The sequence below is a fragment of the Lynx canadensis genome, chromosome X, assembly GCF_007474595.2.
Source record: "Lynx canadensis isolate LIC74 chromosome X, mLynCan4.pri.v2, whole genome shotgun sequence".
Taxonomy (NCBI): domain Eukaryota; kingdom Metazoa; phylum Chordata; class Mammalia; order Carnivora; family Felidae; genus Lynx; species Lynx canadensis.
The window spans coordinates 34581710-34599477 of NC_044321.2; the positions used below are offsets into that span (position 1 = coordinate 34581710).

Consider the following 17768-nt stretch of genomic DNA (forward strand, 5'->3'; position numbering starts at 1 on the left):
GAATGTTATTAGGCCCTGTAGGCCAGAAGGGCTGTTTCCAGGGTAACAGCAGCTCCATATACTAAGGAAGCTAGGCCTTTCCTGTCCCGCACGCCCGTTGGAGTTCAGGCCGCTGCAGAGAAACCCATTCCTGGAAGCCGAAGGACACTGCGCACTCAAGGGCCACACCTCCTGCCTCCGTCTTGACATAAATCCACCCATACTTGTGCGTCGGCACGTCCCAGTCCGTGGTCTGGAAAAGTCAGCATAGATGTGAGAGCCACTGCTGCACAGAGGTTGTTTTTCCACGGTATAGCTCGAGGCCGGCCTGGCTTTCTGTTTGGAGCCGAGGTGGAAATGCAAACCGCGTCTCCAAGGGAGAAAATGCTCTTTCCAGGTGCTCGGCGGCGACTCCAGGCCTGGAGAGGTTCGCTGTGCCCCTTTGACCTCGGCCCGAAGATAAAACACCGGTGTCCTCCTCGCCTGAACAAGACACATTTCCTTCATCTGATAAGGAAGGTTGGAAATGAGGAGAGTGGCCCTCAGGGGAGCATTCTGGAATCACTGTCCATGTAAGGCTTTCTTCCCTGTGTTTGTTGGCTTTCTACGTTGCCTGATGTAGCCCAGCTCTGGCAGGACTGCTGAAGGGGAAGCCGCGTTCAGCCGGATAAGAGTCACCCCACCCCTCCTCCGTGGGATCCATGACATCTCGCTCAAGTCCAAGAATAGGGCTGTAGAGCTCACAGGGCCAAGGTGGGTCACGGCCACTGGGTCATCCAACCCCTCCCTCCTTCCCCGTCTCTGTGCTCCCCACCCCTGCTGCCCCTATCAACAACAAACTTGGCCTTGGCCTTGAGTTTACTTACAAGCCTCTCACTCGGGAAAATTCTGAGCTATGGCTGGAAAAACAGATGTTTCTGCCAATGACACGAAGCTTCCCTGATTCATATGGAGTCAGACCTTATGATACCTCCCGGGTGTAGAAGTGACGAACAACAGGGAGCCCTTGGGATTGTGGGCCTCTCCCTTGAGAATGCGAGCGCTCAGAGGAGAGAGAAAACGAACACACGAGACAAAATAAAGGGGCAACGGCGAGGCTGAGTGGCACTATTAAAATTCAGTAGCATTTCAGAGAAGGGAGCTCTCGGGATGGGCCAACTTGAAAGGGGGGGAAGGGGACGGTTGGGGGGATCTTGGCTAAAAGAGATTTCCAGAGCAAGAGCCGGCCAGGCAGCGGGGGGAGGGGCAGCACAGAGACCGATCCATCAAAACACGAAGTCAGCTTATGTCATTTAGAGGGCTGTCTGATCCAGATGGAGCCACTCAACACTCACCACTCGCCCACCTCAGGGGACCTGCTGTGGGCCCAGCACCGTGTTGGGATCTGCAGGGCCTCCGAGGCCAGTTCAGCAGGACCAAGATAGACCAAAGCAGGACAACAGACTAGAACAAATGAAGTAACGTGCCTTCTAAACTTGGGTCCCCCAGGAGCCCCTACAGAGACAGGGATCTGAGCGCAAGTGGTTTATCTGGGAGGAGGCAGCAAAGGGCAGGTTACCGGCCTGGGTTACTGGGACTCAGTCCAGCTGGGGACCTCTGAGAGGCTGCACAGAACAATCACTCCAGAATGTTCTACCACGGGGTGAGGGAGCTGGGGTGTTTATCCACCAGCTTCCGGCAGTCATCAGTCCAGGGCGGCTCCCAGGGAGAATTAATCCCCTGGCACTTGCGGCCTGCTGGGTGGCCAGAGACAGCCCCCAGGCATGGGGACACGGGTGCTGGCAGCTGTGTGCACAGAAATGGGGGACGCAAGGGGATAGGGTGAGGCATCGGTAGCGTCTGCTGCCCATGTGGTTGGAAGGGGGGGAAGAGGACACAGACTTGTGGCCTCAGTAAAGACACCAGGATAGAGACGGTTTCCCAAACAGGCCTCGAAAGATCCTCAGTGTTCAATACGCCCAGCAGGGGCGGGGGCGGGGAGTAGTGCGCTATCTCGCGCAGAAGCAGCATGAACAGGGACAACCAAACAGGGGTCATGTCTGAGGGGGACCGAAAGGTGGGCCTCGGCTGAAACCCGGTGGCCAAGGAGGCCAGAGGGGGACCCGGGCCGCCCCACGGAGAATGCAAAACCTCCCCGCCAGGCAACAGCTCTATTCCTCGTTTCATAAGCCATGGGCGGCCACCGAAGGTATCCGAGCAGGGGTGGCCTTGAGTTGTGTTTGGGGAACATTAACCTGGCCAAAAAGCTAAGGGCAAAACTCAGAGGTGGGGTAACTAGGTAAAAAGTCCCCGAATGAACCATGTGTTAGCCACAGCGGTGATGAGCTCGCCAGAGAGAGACATGAAGGTCCCTGTAAAGAACTGTGTGGGAGTTGCTAAAAAGGGGACCGGCCCCTCCGCCACGGGTCCCGATTGTTCCTTTCGGCAGAGACGTAGGCCCACTCATTTCTCTCCTATTTTCTTTCCTCCAAAAAACGCTTTTGGCCTCTGCTTTCCGAAAGCTTTGCTCAGTGAGTTTAAACAGCATCGCACAGCATGGCCAAGCAGTAACAAATGGCGCCTGGTGGCTCGCCTGCTGGTGGCTTAAAAAACAATTGATGACTTTTAATCAGCTGAATGAGCATGGGACAAATGACAGCATGGCCTGAATGCGGCCCAGACGTCATCGGCTGACATCAGTGGGGAGGAGGGAGGTGCCCTTCTGGCGAGCCGAGCCGAGGAACAAACGGGAGCCATTCCTGGCGGGCTCTCTCGGCTCTCGGGGCTCCAGGAGGCAGCCCCGCCCCCACCCCAAAGCCGTAGGCTTCTTTCACACCTTTTGGGGACACCGGGAGAACCAGCTGCAGAAGCAGCAAGGGTGAGCCTCCAGAGATTATATAAACCTGCACGTCGCGCCGTGAGACCTGGAAGGCCGGGGCTCAGGACCTCCGGCTCTCCCTGGTAACCCGGTCAAGTCAGTTTCACACCAGACCTCAGTCTTCCCGTCTGGCAAGTGGAGGCAATAGAGGCGAGCGTGCTTCTTCTGTTAGGTTGTCGCCCGCGGGGACAACTTCAGGAGAGGCTGAATCTCTGAAGGACCCAAGCGAAGGGGCCGTTTGTGACTTCTGCGCCTAGGACTACCGCCAACGCTTCCCACCCCAACCCCACCTCCCCCTACCCGCACACCACATAGATACTCATCAGACAATTTTTACATTTTCTAAAAAAATGTTTATTTTTGAGAGAGAGACACAGGCAGAGCGCGAGCGGGGGAGGGGCAGAGAGAGAGGGAGACACAGAATCCGGAGCGGGCTCCAGGCTCCGAGCCGTCAGCACAGAGCCCGACGCGGGGCTCGAACCCACGGACCGCGAGATCATGACCTGAGCCGAAGTCGGACGCTTGACCGACAGAGCCACCCAGGCGCCTCTCATCGAGCATTTCTGATGAAGAAGGTGCAAATGAGAGCAAATGAAGCAAAAACGGCTCGGAAACGAAGGTAGGTCTTTATGGCGTGCTCGCTATATGCCAGGCCCTGCGCTAAGCGTTTACGCGCTTTATCTCATTGTGTCCATTCTCCAGACGAGGAAACAGGGTTAAGGAGGTTGCCCTTGGTTCTGCTACCACACAGTGTGAGGGATCTGAACCCGCATCCACCTGGTTGCAGAGCTTTGCTCCTTCTTGCTTGTCCGGCTCAAACTGGGCACAGCAACAACCTAGAAAAGTTAAGAGGCTGGGGAAGCGTGCGGCCCAGTGCAGGGGCATAGAAATTATATTAAAGAAGTGCCAAAAGGCCGACGAGGCGGCTAAAAGTAACATTTGCAGGCCATGCCACGGGCGGAACCATAGCAACGCGAGACCTTTAATGCCACGAAGCCTCACTGATCACTGCAAATTAGGGACCAAGGATCTGCTTTCCAGGATTCTTTTTCGGCTTCATACTGTCCGGACTGCAGACTTTCCCGATACCTCTGGTGCCCACAGGCCCCCTTCTCCATTTTCCTTATACCCAATGTAACCACTCTCTCCCTTCCCTGGATCTCCTGGTACTAACTGGCCCCTCTCTGCTACCAGTTCATCACTGGGTCCACATCACAGCCCTGATTCGCGTGCACAGGAGGAAATCCAGACTCTTCAGCGTCGCGGCTAACACCTGCCTGGCCCCGCTCCGGGCAATCTGCAGGCTCTCTGTCCCTGAGAAGGACTGGCCCTCCCTCCCTGGCTTATGCCGGGTTGCCTGGGAGATGGGCCCGGAGATAGAGACCAATGTACAGCAGGTTGACTGGAGGGGACAGCACCTGTGAGGGGGTGAGGGCAGCAGGATGGGGCAGAGAAATCGAACTACCATGCCGTTGCGACAGAAGCTTCCGCCAACCCCATGGAAAGTTCTGGAGCGACGATGGCCTTTCAGGGATGTCCCAGACTGAGGCAAGAGGGGGAACCCTTGTATCCTCCCTCCCATACGCCAGTCGTTGAATACAAGTTGGCCCCCAGGGAGGGGGGCGCTACCTTGGGTAAGGCAGCTCAGCGCCCACGAGCTAAGGGCGATTCTGAGGGGGCGGCCCCCTCTCTTAAAGGGGGGATCTGGGTGGTGCGCCACGACACCCACTACCCCGTCCAACAAAACTCCTGTTCACCCTTTGATTGGCCGCTCCAGCCCGATCCATCCTTCCCAGACTCCTACGTGCTACCCGGGCACCTGGGACTCACCCCTATTTCAGTATCGACGGCCCCGCTCCAGAAACGTCAGATAGCGCCTTAGCCTCCCTCTCCAGACAGTGAGAAGTAGGGATCGCCTTTACCGCCCGGGCCCAGAGCACCGTTCCTGGCACACGGAAGTCCCTCCCTAAGCGCTGAGTAGATGGATGTCGCCTGAGAGGTGCGGGCAGGCCCATGGGAATGTTCCAGCTTCCACGATTTCCACTCTGTCAGTGCCTCAGAGTGTCTACGTGGCTTATGCCGATGACAGGCAGGCACAGAGAAAGCTTGCTTCCACAGCCAACCTGGCAACCTCTCTTGGGCTCAGGCCAAGAAAGTCCTGTCCTTGTTCCCTTCCCTGTCCAGCGTTCTGCAGCGAAGAGGGCCAAGTGCATTTAGAGACCTCCGTGCCAGGGAAAGCCCAATGCCACTGCCAACAGCGCTACATCGCCGTTCTTCTGAAGGAAATTACTATTGATCCCACAGCTCTCCTCCCCATGCTGTTTGCCGGGGACAGCCAAGGATTCCCGTGCCAGCTGGGCTCCCACACGGCTCGACTGTTCCTGCACCAGATGGCCAGACCAACACCCTCTGGCTGCCGCACGCCCCCGGGAGACTAGGCTCTGACGTCTATCCGCCTGGCTTTTTATGCGCGGAGGACGGCGGGGTCGGAGATTACGGGGCCAACCGCATTACAATAAAAATCTCTGCGCAACGAAAAGATTTCCAAATCCCGGGCGTTATCGATGTACCCAACGAGGCAGGAACGCTCTTTCCGTAGCTCCGACTTTCACCGCTCGTTGAACAGATATGATTGCATGCCTCCTCGGCCAGAGGGAGACAGCGGCAAACAAGACAGCCCCTGCCCTCAAGGAAGTTACAGTCTAGTGGGGTAAAAGTAGGGTGACTCACTCAATCACCGGCTGTGCGAGCCAGGACACTTTTGGCAACATAAAGGGGTCCAACCGATGGCTAAACCAGGGCAGTGGGCAGAAACCAGGACCGGTCCCAGGCAAACGGGGGCACTTGGTCATCGGAGACATACACACCACACGACCAAAATGGGGGAGTTCGGATAAGGGGGGGGGGGGGGGGGGTGGTGGTGTTAGGTTGTGCCACAAGGTGGCGCAATTGAAATACTCGTAACCTTCCTTTGTTTTTGTTTTCTATCTTGATGAAAACTAATTTTTCTTCCCATAGCCACAGAGCAAATAGAACCCTTCTATGGGGGCGCTGGAGCCGGAGAGTGCTGGTTCTCGGAGAGCCAATCACTAAATTTGCACGAGTTTAGTAAGCCAATGGTGGAGGACGCCCATTAACACAAATTAAAATAATGTAAGTTTAATTTAAATGTAAACGACTCAAAACTTACAATTGAATAAACCACGTTGAAAACAATGGTAGGAAACACCCAAAACTCACGCTTTCCTAATGACTTCGCTACAGTTCACAACTGCCTACGTTTCTGACGTTAATCTGTCCAATCGGTGGGGTGGAAATGCTATTTAATGGTGTGCTATTGCACACCTCTTCCCAACTCCACGGTCAGAGCCATTGCATGAGTGTCTTGAGACTGGCCTTGGTGAGTATCTACCTCGTGGAAATCAACAGACGCTACAAATCAGGGCTTTGGGCAAGGGGAGTGGGGCGGCCAGTTGTCACCCATCTACCGGCACAGTGCTGAAACCAGCACTTAAAGCTTCATAATCCACGTGGCCAATTTTCATGTACTTTGGGCAATTCTATCACATTCCTCAAAATTACAATGTCTTCCCAACCCAAGAAAACAGACAGAAAGTTGGACGGCAAAGGGGTCCTGCTCCTCCCATAACCTCGTCCGGACACTCGGGAAGGGGGAGCCCGCAACAGATAAGCCAGTCTCAGTGCCAAATGCCGGGGCGGTGGTGAGTCGGGGGGGTCCACAGCCAGGCTCTGGACTGCTGTGGAAAGCCCACCCCCACGTAACTGACACCTAACACTGGCATAGTCAGATTGGCCGGTGGGGATCTCAAGATCTCCTCTCTGGGATTGGGGCGATGGCTTGGGGACCGCCCAGGGCACCACCCCTGCTGTCTGTGGGCACGCTCAACAAGAGGGTTAATTGGACGGAGTTTAGCAAAGGGACTATTTACAGAGGTGTGGGCAGACGGCAGAAACCACGAGGGATAGGGAAGTGCCCTGGGACAAGTGACGGTCGCAGGATGCTACCAGGCCCTGGGCTGCAGGGGGCAAGAGCTCGGGCTGTTTGCAGAGCGGAAGACAGCTATACGGGAGGGCTGCGGTGGGCACAGGAACACCACCAAACTGCAGCCCAGCTGGGGAAATAAATCCCCCTACCTCTAGACTCTTGCCAGCCAGATTGCCTGCTGGGTGCATCTCACTGCCCAAACCCGACCAGAAGCCGGTGGCCAAGACTCCCCGAGGGATCCAGTCTGTGAGGGTCCGCCTCCTGGAATCCACAGAACAAACCGCCTAGAGGGAGACGGGTGGCGGCCCGGCAGACCTACGCCAAAGAGCCAAAGGAGAGCTGTCCCAAAGCATCCCTTTGACCCACGCTTCACGTACGGATATATCTTAGCTACACATACGTCCATAAGTAAGCCTCTGCGCAGGGGTGGGGTTTACCGCTCATGCTAATAAAGACTATTGTTCAGGACCCTTCACCTGCACAGACCCTTCCCAAGGCCCTGGCAGGGCCCTAAGCAGTTAGGTCCCAAAACTCATCTATAGATTTGAGGTCCCCAAACTTGGATCTGACCCTGCCAGTGTGACAAGAAAGGGACTGGGCTGGTGACTGCGGTTTCTCCCTCGTGGGGTAAGCCCATGCAGAGGGTCCACGTGGGGAGAAGTGGGGCCACGGGATGGGGGACTGTATTGCCTCCCCATCTTGTGGAGAAAGGGGTTTCTGGGCCACTACCTAGAAAGCAGGACCTAGGGGAGAAAGCTGCACCGCCCCCCCCCCGCCCCCCACCACTTCTCTCCAAGAAGCATTTCCCCAAATTCCCTTCACCCGGTTCTGGAAGAGGGTTAATAGATACGGGGGACAGGCAGAGGCCTTTTGTGGCCACTCTGGAAAAGACTGGCACCCGCCCACCCCCCACACACCCAAGATTCAGTTAGCACAGTAAAGGCTCCAGAGAAAGAAAACGTTTGGCTTTGTTTACCGTGGGGGTTGCCCTAACTTCCTGGAGCTTAGGATGGGTAGAAGTTAGATAAGCGTGTTTGAGGCTGAGGGCGTGGCCCAAGCCAAGACCCACACCAGCCTGGAGAACTGGAAGGAAGAAGCCTTGGTGGCGAAGCAGGCAGGGGTGGGCCCCGGGGGAGGTGGCTCAGGCAGGCCTCCGGTCCTCGGGGCTCCCCGCCCCCGCGACGAGGCACTCAGAGCCAGCACCCCCGATCCAAGGCAGCTGTTCCAGTCCTCCAGAGGCTCGGCTCGCTACCCCTTGTAACCTTCTGTCCGTAGCCCATGTTTGGGGGCGGGGGAGGGGGGCAGGAGTGGACGTAGATCTCAGGAGGAGCACATTCCCATGTCTCTCCCCTGTGGTCTCTGGCTCTCCTCCCCCCGGAACCTCGGGAGACCCACGGTGCCCAGTGGCCCCCTGGAAGTGGACTGCCCAGGAACGGAGGAAGGTCTGGAGATACTCCCGCCCCCCTTATGACCAAAGGCACTGTCCCCATGGGGCTGCAGCCTGGCACCATCGAGTGAAATTTGGCTCCAGAAAGAAAAGAACCAAGCGGGGGGGGGGGGAGCGCCGGGTGCTGGCCTCGGTCCCGGGAGCCCTCGGAGCTGCCAGTGATGGAGAAGTGACAGTTGGCAGACTTTTCTTCTTTACAAAGGTCGGGGGATGAACCGAGGTGGCCCTGGAGCGGCCGGCAGGACATCGGACCTTCCCAACGCGTCCCTCCCTGCCACTCTCTTCATCGTCGAGGGCCCGTCCTTTCTCCCCAGCAAAGAGCATCTGCGGGTTGCATCTCCCAGGCCAGAGCGCAGAGGAGGCTTTGCTCTCCAGCCTCAAATTACCACTCTCTCCTTATGTCAAATATGACACATTCTCCAAGCTAATGACCTCTGCCCCCTCCTTAATAAAACAACCCTCCACTTTCCTTGAGCAGGCAAAGGCTCTAGCAGTCCCTTTGTTTGCCAATGATGCCTCTTCTCCCGGATTCCCATCCTTTCAGTATGATTTCTGTCTGTGTCTCTAACAGAGCAGGGCCTCCCAGCCTCCTGGCTCACCTTGGCCCCAGGCGGAAGCCAGTCTGGGGAGTCTTTGATTCAATGTACGGATCTGCAGCGGTCGGCATTCGGTTCTCAGACTCATGCTCAGAGTGGCCATTCAGCAAGTGTTCTGGGTCAGAGAACAGTCTGGTCCTGGGACTGACTTTCCAAGAGCAGCCCGGTAAGCTGGCGGGCAGAGCCAGCCTTTCTGGCAACAGGGGCCCTGGGCAGAGATGCGCCCGGCCTTACCCCGGAGCAACTGGAACTGTGGCAGTTCGGGCCCTCCAGGGAGCAGACACTGAGATGGAACTAGAAGTTCAAGAGATTTACTGGGGGGGAAATGCCTGTGAAGGATAAAGTGGGGAGGGACAGGAATAGGAGGGGAGACCGCGATGCAAGTCTGACCCTTGAGAAAGGAGAGGGAAGGAAGGAGGCTGGGTGGGAAGGGCCGCAGATATAGTGAAACTCTGGAAGAGTCTCTGGCAGGCTGACGTGGAGCCCCAGAGCAAAGACGGCCCATCGGAGGGGTCCTGCGTCAGGCAGAATGGCCCAGCTCTGGGCGCACCCACACCCCCCTGCCACCAGCCGCCCCGTCCCCGTCGTGCTGTCATTGGGTGGGAACAGCCTGGACAAAGTGTGGCCTCAGCAGGACTGCTGCAGCAGATCCCAAAGGGAAAATGCAACAGCTGGGGGCCGTCAGCTAACAGACACTCCTTCCAGAACATTCTTCACTGAAGGGAAGCCTGGGCGGTGCCCTCCCATGGCTGCCACCATCCTTTTGTGCAAGAGAATGGACCAGGGAGGGGCGCTGGCTCTAATCCTGGCCTCATGACCTCAGATAAACTTTTCCCCCTTCTAGTTTCTTACTATGAGAATGAAGAGAATTACCCCCATCTCTATGAGGATGCTAAATACCTTGGAGTCTGGTTATCTTAATCTTTGAGCTCCTTGAAGGTAGATACAGGATCAGAAAGGATCCAACCATCCGGGGACCAAGGGGCCTCCACCCCTAGAGATGATTACATTCAAGTTGGAAAGAGTCCAGAGTCCTCTTCTATTTGCAAATATAGAAAGAAGGTGGGGCTGGCCCGAGACCACTGGGCTCCCCAGCCATCGATTTAATTATTGCACAAAAGTGTCCTGAGCACCGGCTGGGCGCAGATGACTACTATGTGCCCAAGGAAGGCCACGAGGCTCCTGTGGACAAGAGGGGCTTGAACAGGAAGACCTTGCTTCCCACTCCCTCCATCGAGCCCCCTGCAAGCAAGCTTCCTGTTTTCAAAGGACAGGGGCAACATTCCAGATCAATCCCACTTGGTTCTAAGGTAGAGAGATGGGGGCCTCAGAAGTCCCCTAAAAATGGAGACTGTAATCCCAGTGCCCCCCCACACCCCCCCTCCCAAACCACCAATTCACAAGTACATGAGCATACACACACACACACACACACACACACACACAGCCATCTTTGGCTTCATTAATAATTTACCTTTGTAGAACCCTGTACAGTTTACAAATATTAAAGCATTATCTCATTGTTTTAATCACAACAGCCACTTCGGGGTAGCCTCATTCTTCCTGATAATGAAGTTAGGCCCGAGATAAGACCCGAGCAGGGTCAAACGGCTGGCAGATGGTTCTTAACCTTTGGGGGCTAGCACAGACCCCTTGAGGAACCCTCCCCTCCGAAAAATGCATACCTTTTCAAAACTCTGCCCACACTTTCAGGGCTTTGCCCCTCCCCACTCCCAGTCCTCCAAGGGCTGTCTTGGGATTAACCTTCCTCCTCCTCCTCCTCCTCCTCCTCCTCCTCCTCCTCCTCCAGCAGTGGGAGGCCAGTCTAAAGTTTTGGCCTGGTGGGACTGAGGTAGATAGAACGGGCAGTCCCTGGCTGAAACCAAGAAAGGCATCTGTGATAAGAAATCTCCCAGGCCAGGATGGGCACGGAAGGGTTAAGGGGGTGCAGGGTTTTGTTTTTCACCTCTGAGGACTCTGTTCTGGGTCATTAAGAACACGCAAGGCCCAGTGAGCACGCGGATGGCTGGGCCGGCCTCCCCTTCCCGGCCAGATAAGCCCCGTGCAGGAGGGCAATCCAGCTTCCCAGAGAGGCAGATGGGAAATCGCCCCAGATAAGGGCTGTTGCTCACAAGGCCTCTCTGCTGCAGGAGCCGCGCAACCGAGAGGCTGCATTTCTTGCCGGCTGCGGAGGGGGAAGCCTTTCTGCGGAGTCCCCTGCACACCGCTGTCCGAGGCCGCTCTGGACGAATCCTCCCGCGGGGTGCAGCCTGGTGCCAGGCAAAAGCGGGGCTGCCTCCAGGTGGTGGAGAGCGGTTTGGGGGTGGGGGTGGCCTCCAGCGACGCCCGGGCCGCCTCCCGCCGGGTAAGCCCACGTAGAGCTTACCGCCCCCCCCCACCACAACACATCGGGACCTTCCTGCACCCCCGCCCCCTACCCACCACCCAGGTGGTACCTGTGCCCGTGCAGGTGAGGAGAAAGGCCTGTGGAAAACACCATTACTGATAAGTAACAGCCCCTTTCAGGTTTAATGACACGTTGCATCCATCCTAAAGCTCTAAAAAAAAAAAAAAAAGAAAGAAAGAAAAGAAAAGAAAAAGAAAAAAAAAAAAGCCCTCTCGAGGGACGGCGCCTCGCGCCCGTAAATAGGAACGACAGGCCGGGGCGCGCGCGGGGGAGGGCGCACGGCGCGGCGCGGGTGTGTAAATTAACCGGGGGCAGCAGAGTAAATACATTACACACGGTATTTATTATGCGTGCGGACCTCGGCGGGGCTCTCCGGCTCCCGGACGTGGCAAATCTTGTCCGGAGCGCCGCCGAGGCCGCCGGCCAGCCGGGCGGGGGGGTGGTCCTGGAGGGGGGGGGGGCTTTCCGTCCCGCGCCCCGGAGCCCCCGGGCGGCCCCCTTCCCGCGGCCCGGGGTGGGGGCAGGGCGCGGGCGGCCGGCGGGGCGACGTGGCCCCAGGCGCCGCGCGGGCGAGGGGCCGGGCGGGGAGGGCGGCGGGGCGGGAACGGGCGGCGCGCCCGGCCCCTTAGCATTCCGCCGGCGCGCCCGCCATCGCCGCGTGCGCCCCCGCGCCCCGCTGTAATTACCCCGATTACCAAATGAATCTCGCGCTTTTGTGCTCGCCGGGCGGTGGGTGCGGGGAGGCAGTTCTAATAGTTGTCATTAGGGCCGGGAGAGGCGGGGCGCCGGGGGCTGGGGGTGGGGAGCGCGGGGGTGGGGGGAGGCCCGCCGTTCCCTCGCTCGCTCGCTCGCAGGCGGTCCCGGGCGGCGCGCAGGCCGCTGCCGGCTGCTGAGTAATGATTTTTTTTCTAATTGGAGGCGAACAGCGGCCCTAATGGATGGAGCCGCTCTCGGCGCGCTCGCTGCGCCCGCCCCTCAATCAATACCGCTCGCTACGACCGCCGGGCGAGCTCCCCCGCCCTTTGTGGTCCGAGACGCGGCGGGCGCCCCCCCACCCTGGCCCCGATCTCCGGCCCTCCCCCCCCCCACCGAGCCCCCATCGCCGCCTCGGCCCCGCCCCTTCTGTCCTCACACCACGCCCCGCAGCCCGGTCCCGGTGGCTTTTTTTTCAGCCCCGGCAGGTAGTGAGGGAGGCGCGGGGGTGCCGGGGGACGGCGGCCCCGGGACTGCCCGCTCACCCTCCCTCCGCAGCCACGCTTCAACCGAGCGCCCCAGGCCCGGATCAGAGCCGGGCACGGGCGGCCGCCTCCGCGGGTTTGCGCCGGCTGGTCCGGGAAGGGTTCGCTGAGTCCAATTAAATCCCCACGTTCTTTCCTCCCTGGGCCCTCTCCAGCTCAAACCCGCTCCTTCTGGGCCCCTTCAGCTTTCTGTGGGAGTAGAACCATGGTGCGGAGACACAAACCCTGGGGTACTGTTCTCCGAGGAGCCCCAGGTCTGTTGAGCTCGGAAGCTGGACAGGGAGAAGAGTCCTTGGGGATACGGGGTCAAACGTGCCCCCTGTTTTGCTGGCCCGGTTCCTGCGCGGCTACGAACTAGGTGGTCACCTGGGGCAAAGACTCAGCGCCCCCGGGGGGGGGGGGGGCGCCTTGTTCTTACTGAGTCTTCCCCACGACCACGTCATCTCCTTAAGAGCTGGGATTTTTGTCCAGGTGTATCCCCAGCACCTAAAACAGAGCTTGGAACATAGTAGGTGCTCAATAAATCTTAGTGGGATGAGTGAATCGAAGGAATTTGACCTTGGCCCAACGTCTTTATCTCCTCTCCTGGGAACAGATAAGACCTTGGCTTCTCGCTCCTTGGGCTCCGTGACACGTTGCACTTTCCAGAAATGGCCACAGCACTATTTCTGGTCCCACGCGGCTCTGGTCTTCCAGAACTTTGCCACCAGCCCCCTTCAAGAGGAAGAGTCTGTTCCTCCTTCATGTGAACCTGGCCCATCCTTTGCGACCGCCTCCACGGGTAGAATGGGGCCCCAGCCGTGCTGCTGACTTCCTAGTCTAGATAGTAAAAGGAGATACGGCATCCATCTGACTCTCTCTCTCTCTCTCTCTCTCTCAGTAACCCTTCGAACCCAGGCACCATGTTATAAGGAAGCCCAGGCCACATGAAACCGCCAAGGAGGGTGTTCCGGCCAACGGCCCCAGTTCACGTCCCAGCAAACCGCCAGCCACCAGCCACCAGATAGGTGAACGAGTAAGCCTTCAAATGATTCCAACCCCCTGCCCCTGCGCCACCCTACTCAACGCCAAGTGCCGTCACTGAAAGCTGCCCAGCTGACGCTGAGTGGAATCAACAAGCTATCCCTGCCGAGCACGGTCCAAGTAGCAATTCATGAGCAAACTAAATGTTGATGTTGTCAGTCACGACATCTTGCGAGTTTGCTTCTCAGCGGTTGATAGCTAGATCTCCCGTTCCAGTGACTTCTCCTCGGCCCCCAACTTCCTGGGCACATCAAGGGCCTCCCTGTCACCAGACACAAAGCCACCCGTCCTCTGAGGCCCTCGGCTCTGGGCCCCCTCCCTCCAGCCAGCCACGTTTTTGAGGGTCCTCGGTCCCCCTGTGCCATTGCCACGGCTGCCTAGATTAACATCAGTCCACTAGGAATCCAAGCTGGCCCTTCTCTGCTAGTCATGTGACGTCTTCCTGGTCAGCTGCTTTCCAGCCTACCCTACCCCCTGTGGCACCGCTCCCCATTCTCCACTCAGCGTCCACATCAGCCCCCCACCTGCCCCTCCCCCTCTGCTTCAAGGAGACCATGGGAGTCACAGACTAGACTCCCCGACATCTGTCCATCCCGTCCTGTCCACCCGCCCTCTGGTTCTAACGGGAGAGCATCTCCTTGCCCGTCCCACAGCCGGTCCTGCTCTTGGACTCTGGATCCCAGCTGCTCGAAGTCTAGGGCACGCTGTGCAACAGATCTCTTTGGGATGCTGGAGCTATTCTGTATCTGTGCTTTCCTAGCCACTAGCCACCTGTGGCTGCCGAGCACCTAAAATGTGGCTAATGCAGCCAAAGAACCGAATTGTTTTCTTGTTTCGCTTAGTTTTGTTTTATTGTGTCGTATCCTGTTTTATACAGCAAAACTCGAAACCCTCCCTCCCTTATGACACCGTTCTCACCCTTCCCATCGGCCATTAACATGCTCTTCTCTCTCTTATCCCCTTCCAGCTGTGCACCGCCCCCCCCCCCCACTTCTTTCCCTGGTCCTTTGCAGCTGAACTTCTTGACGGATTTGTCTCCGCAGCCAGTTCTCCCACTCTACCTATCAGCCCACCACCACCCAGCCCCAACATCTGCCCCCTTCCCCGTGCCCCCAGGTCTGCGCGTGCTCCTGACCCCCTCCCTCTCAACTCCTCACCCATCTAGTGAGCTCTGCTCCTCCTGGAAGCCTCAGATGAAAAGTCACCTCTCCCAGGAAGCCTTACCGGATACTCCCGTCTCCCACTGGAGTGGATATCCCCGCTGCATGCTGCCGGGGTCCCCAGTTCCGGGGGACTGTGCGCGTCACCGTTGATCACAACTGCCTCTGTAACTGTCACGCTTCCCTGCCGACTGGCCGCCCCATGGGAGTGGAGGCCAAGCTCCCTCACTCACCATCACACCCCTGCGCCTGTACCACGCACAGAATGGGTGCTCAGAAAATATTTGTCAAAGAAATGCCCTGGAAAGAGAGGGACCAAAAGTCACAACCTAGGGGGCGGGGGGAGACTATAGCTCCACAAGCAAGTGACAGCTGTTTCAGTGGAGGACCCAGTAGGTAGGTAGGAGCCCAGGGCGAGTAGTGGGGGCGGGGGTGGGGAAGGGTAAAGCTGGGAGTTGGTAAAGGCTTCCCAAGAAGGTGACCCCTTCCAGCAGAATTAAAGGGACAGGAAGCGTTTACCAAGTGGGTAGGGCAGGAAATTATTCCAGGGAGAGCAATGTCCTGAGCAAAAACCCAGACCTAAAATGGCAAGGAACAGAAAGAAAAGGGGTGTTGGCAAGCGGCGTCAGAGAAGGGAGGTTCCGGTTCGATGCCCCTCTCTGCCGCAGCCTGACTTCCTGTCCCGGGACTGCCCGTCCGAGACGCCCAAGGCAAAAGCGAGTTTTTCTCTGGCTTTCAAGGTGAGCTTTGCTCTCTCTCGAGGCTCAAGAACCTGAAAAATGATGTTTGTAGCCGGGGGCGGGGGGGGGGGGGGGTCGAAATACCTGAGAACAGCTTAGGTAAACAGCCAGGGAGGCTGCCTCTGGAGAAGAGCCTACCCAAGGCCTGCTGGAGCTTGTGCCTGGCCCCGCCCACGTTCTCAAGGCCGCCCTTCAGCTGCCCGAGGTGCGGGTCTAAGCAACCGATGGCTCTGGTGGGGGGGGGGGGGGGGAGGCTCAATTTCTAACATTTGCCAATTTCGGTAGAGGATATCCTTCTACCACAGCCGATTCGAAGCTACCGACTTGTCACTGAACACAGAGGCAGGGCAGAGAATCACAAACCACGCTGACTCCGCTCCCCGGCTGAATGAGCAACAGCTCCCCGTTTCTGTCCAGGGAGGCCTAAGTACTGAGGGCCAGGTTGGGGAGCAGAAGAATCAGCAGGAAGGGGCGGGTTGGGAGCCTCCGCCGCCCCCGGGGCCCATCAGCTGAGCCGAGGTCCTAGGACAGGAGGCGGCGCTAGGTGCCAGATCGCAGCCCAGGGTGTCGCTGGTTGGGCTGGCCCAGCGTTCGTTCATGTGCTTGCTCTCTCCGGGGGCTCTCTAGAACTCAGGCCGACAAAGCGGACGCTGGCCACATTGTTCATTGAGGAGCCTGTGTGAGTGCAGATCTGGAACTTTCTCCTGCAGGTGTCCAGGGAGAGCAGCTGTGAAGGCTTGCCACAGGCTTGGCTGCCCTGGGCTGGGGTGGGGGGGTGGGGGTGGGGGGGCTGCAAGACCAGCCCAGCGCAGGAGAACTGCTCACAGAAGACAAGACCCCCATGGCATCAGATGAGAGGCTCCCGAACCACAAGTGGCTCTAGGGCCCCCCTCCTTCTATCGAGAGACCCCTTGGAGCAGGCCTGGGGCCCCGGAGGCAGAGGCCATTCCCCGCCTGCCTACCCTCAGATCACTTTCCCCCACTCCCATCCCCTCCCGGCCTCTGCCCCCACTGATCCGAGATGCCCCCTTTTTTTTCTCTTCCTTTTCTTTGTACAGAGAGGGGAGAGCAAGTGCTGCTCAAACCTGTTCCTCTCCAGGAATTGGGGAGAGGTAGCCCGAACGATGCCCCAGGCGCGGCGGAAGACGGGCTGGTTCCCGAAGCCCTGTATGGTCCCTCTGATAACCACCGCGGCGGCTGTTCCTCACGCTGGAGGCTCATTAGGGTTCCTGGGGCGAGTCCAAGAAATTGCCAAGGACAAGACAGGCAGCCTCCGCCTGGAAACTCCGCGGAGCCCGCTCCCCTCAGAGGCCCTTCCTTCAGCGTGAGCGAGGGGGTGAGTTCCGCTGAGCTAGAACCACGCCTGACAAGTGACATTTTGACGAGAGACGCGGTGACGAGTCCCTGGGGAGGCTGTGGAGTCTGGTTCCTGCAGACGGTGTCTCCCCTGAGGCGGTCTCCGTGCTTGAGTGCTGAGTGTGTGTGTGTGTGTGTGTGCGCGTGTGTGTATACACATCCTGCTTCTCTGAGGAAGATTCTCCGAGCTCCGCATGCAAGCTTGACAGAGGCCCTCCCGAACACCCACGGCAGCCACGGCCGTGGAGGACAGATGGGGCAAACCAGTCCCTGGCCGCTGAGCTCAGGAGATCGCGCCCTGGGGTCGGCCTGTCCTCGCCCTCTGGGACTTGCTCCCGGCCAGTCCCCTTCGGAACTGCAGACCCTACCCGGGTAGGGCCAAGGGAGGGAAGATCCAGCCTCTAGGTGGCTAGCGAAATAAATAAAACAGGGTCTGTCTCTTTAGAGAGCTTGAAATGTGGGCGCCGTGGACGACGGTGGGGGGCATGTGCTCCAAAGGAGCAAGGTCACGCGACAAGCCTTCGGAAAGACGTGGCATATCAACTTGGAAAATGCCTAGGCCGACAAAAGCCCACAGTGACGGGGCAGGAAGGAGGCTGGGCTTGTCTCCCAGCAGGGGCCTGTGGCGGGGCATCAGAGCGCCTTCTGAGGGGAGCGGGTAGAATGAACCCGGAGAGAAGCAAAAGATCAAAGGAGCTCCAGGCGGGGACAGTGTGCCAGCCGCCTGGTCCCCCGAGTCCCCTTCCAGACACTGACAGGCAGCCTCAGCCTTTCCTTGGTGTTTTGCAGGGAGTGCAGCGAGGTCACACGCGGTCCCCTTACTAGATGGCTGTCAATGTCTCAGGGTCCCGGCCTCTACTGAGCCCTGGGGTCTGCGAGGGCCCCTCTTACTCCTCTTCCCCGAAACAGCCTTTCAAATCCAGGCAAACCTTGGATTGCGACTAACTTGTTCTGCGGGT

The 17768-nt window shown here is 58.3% G+C and overlaps 1 long non-coding RNA gene across 1 annotated transcript; it reads left to right on the top strand.

Moving 5' to 3' along the window:
* The first annotated feature begins 11031 nt into the window (after positions 1-11031).
* Positions 11032-14389, top strand: LOC115507586. Its single transcript, XR_004343236.1, has 2 exons — positions 11032-11355; positions 13411-14389. It is a non-coding gene; the product is annotated as an uncharacterized LOC115507586 (long non-coding RNA).
* The last annotated feature ends 3379 nt before the right edge of the window (positions 14390-17768 follow it).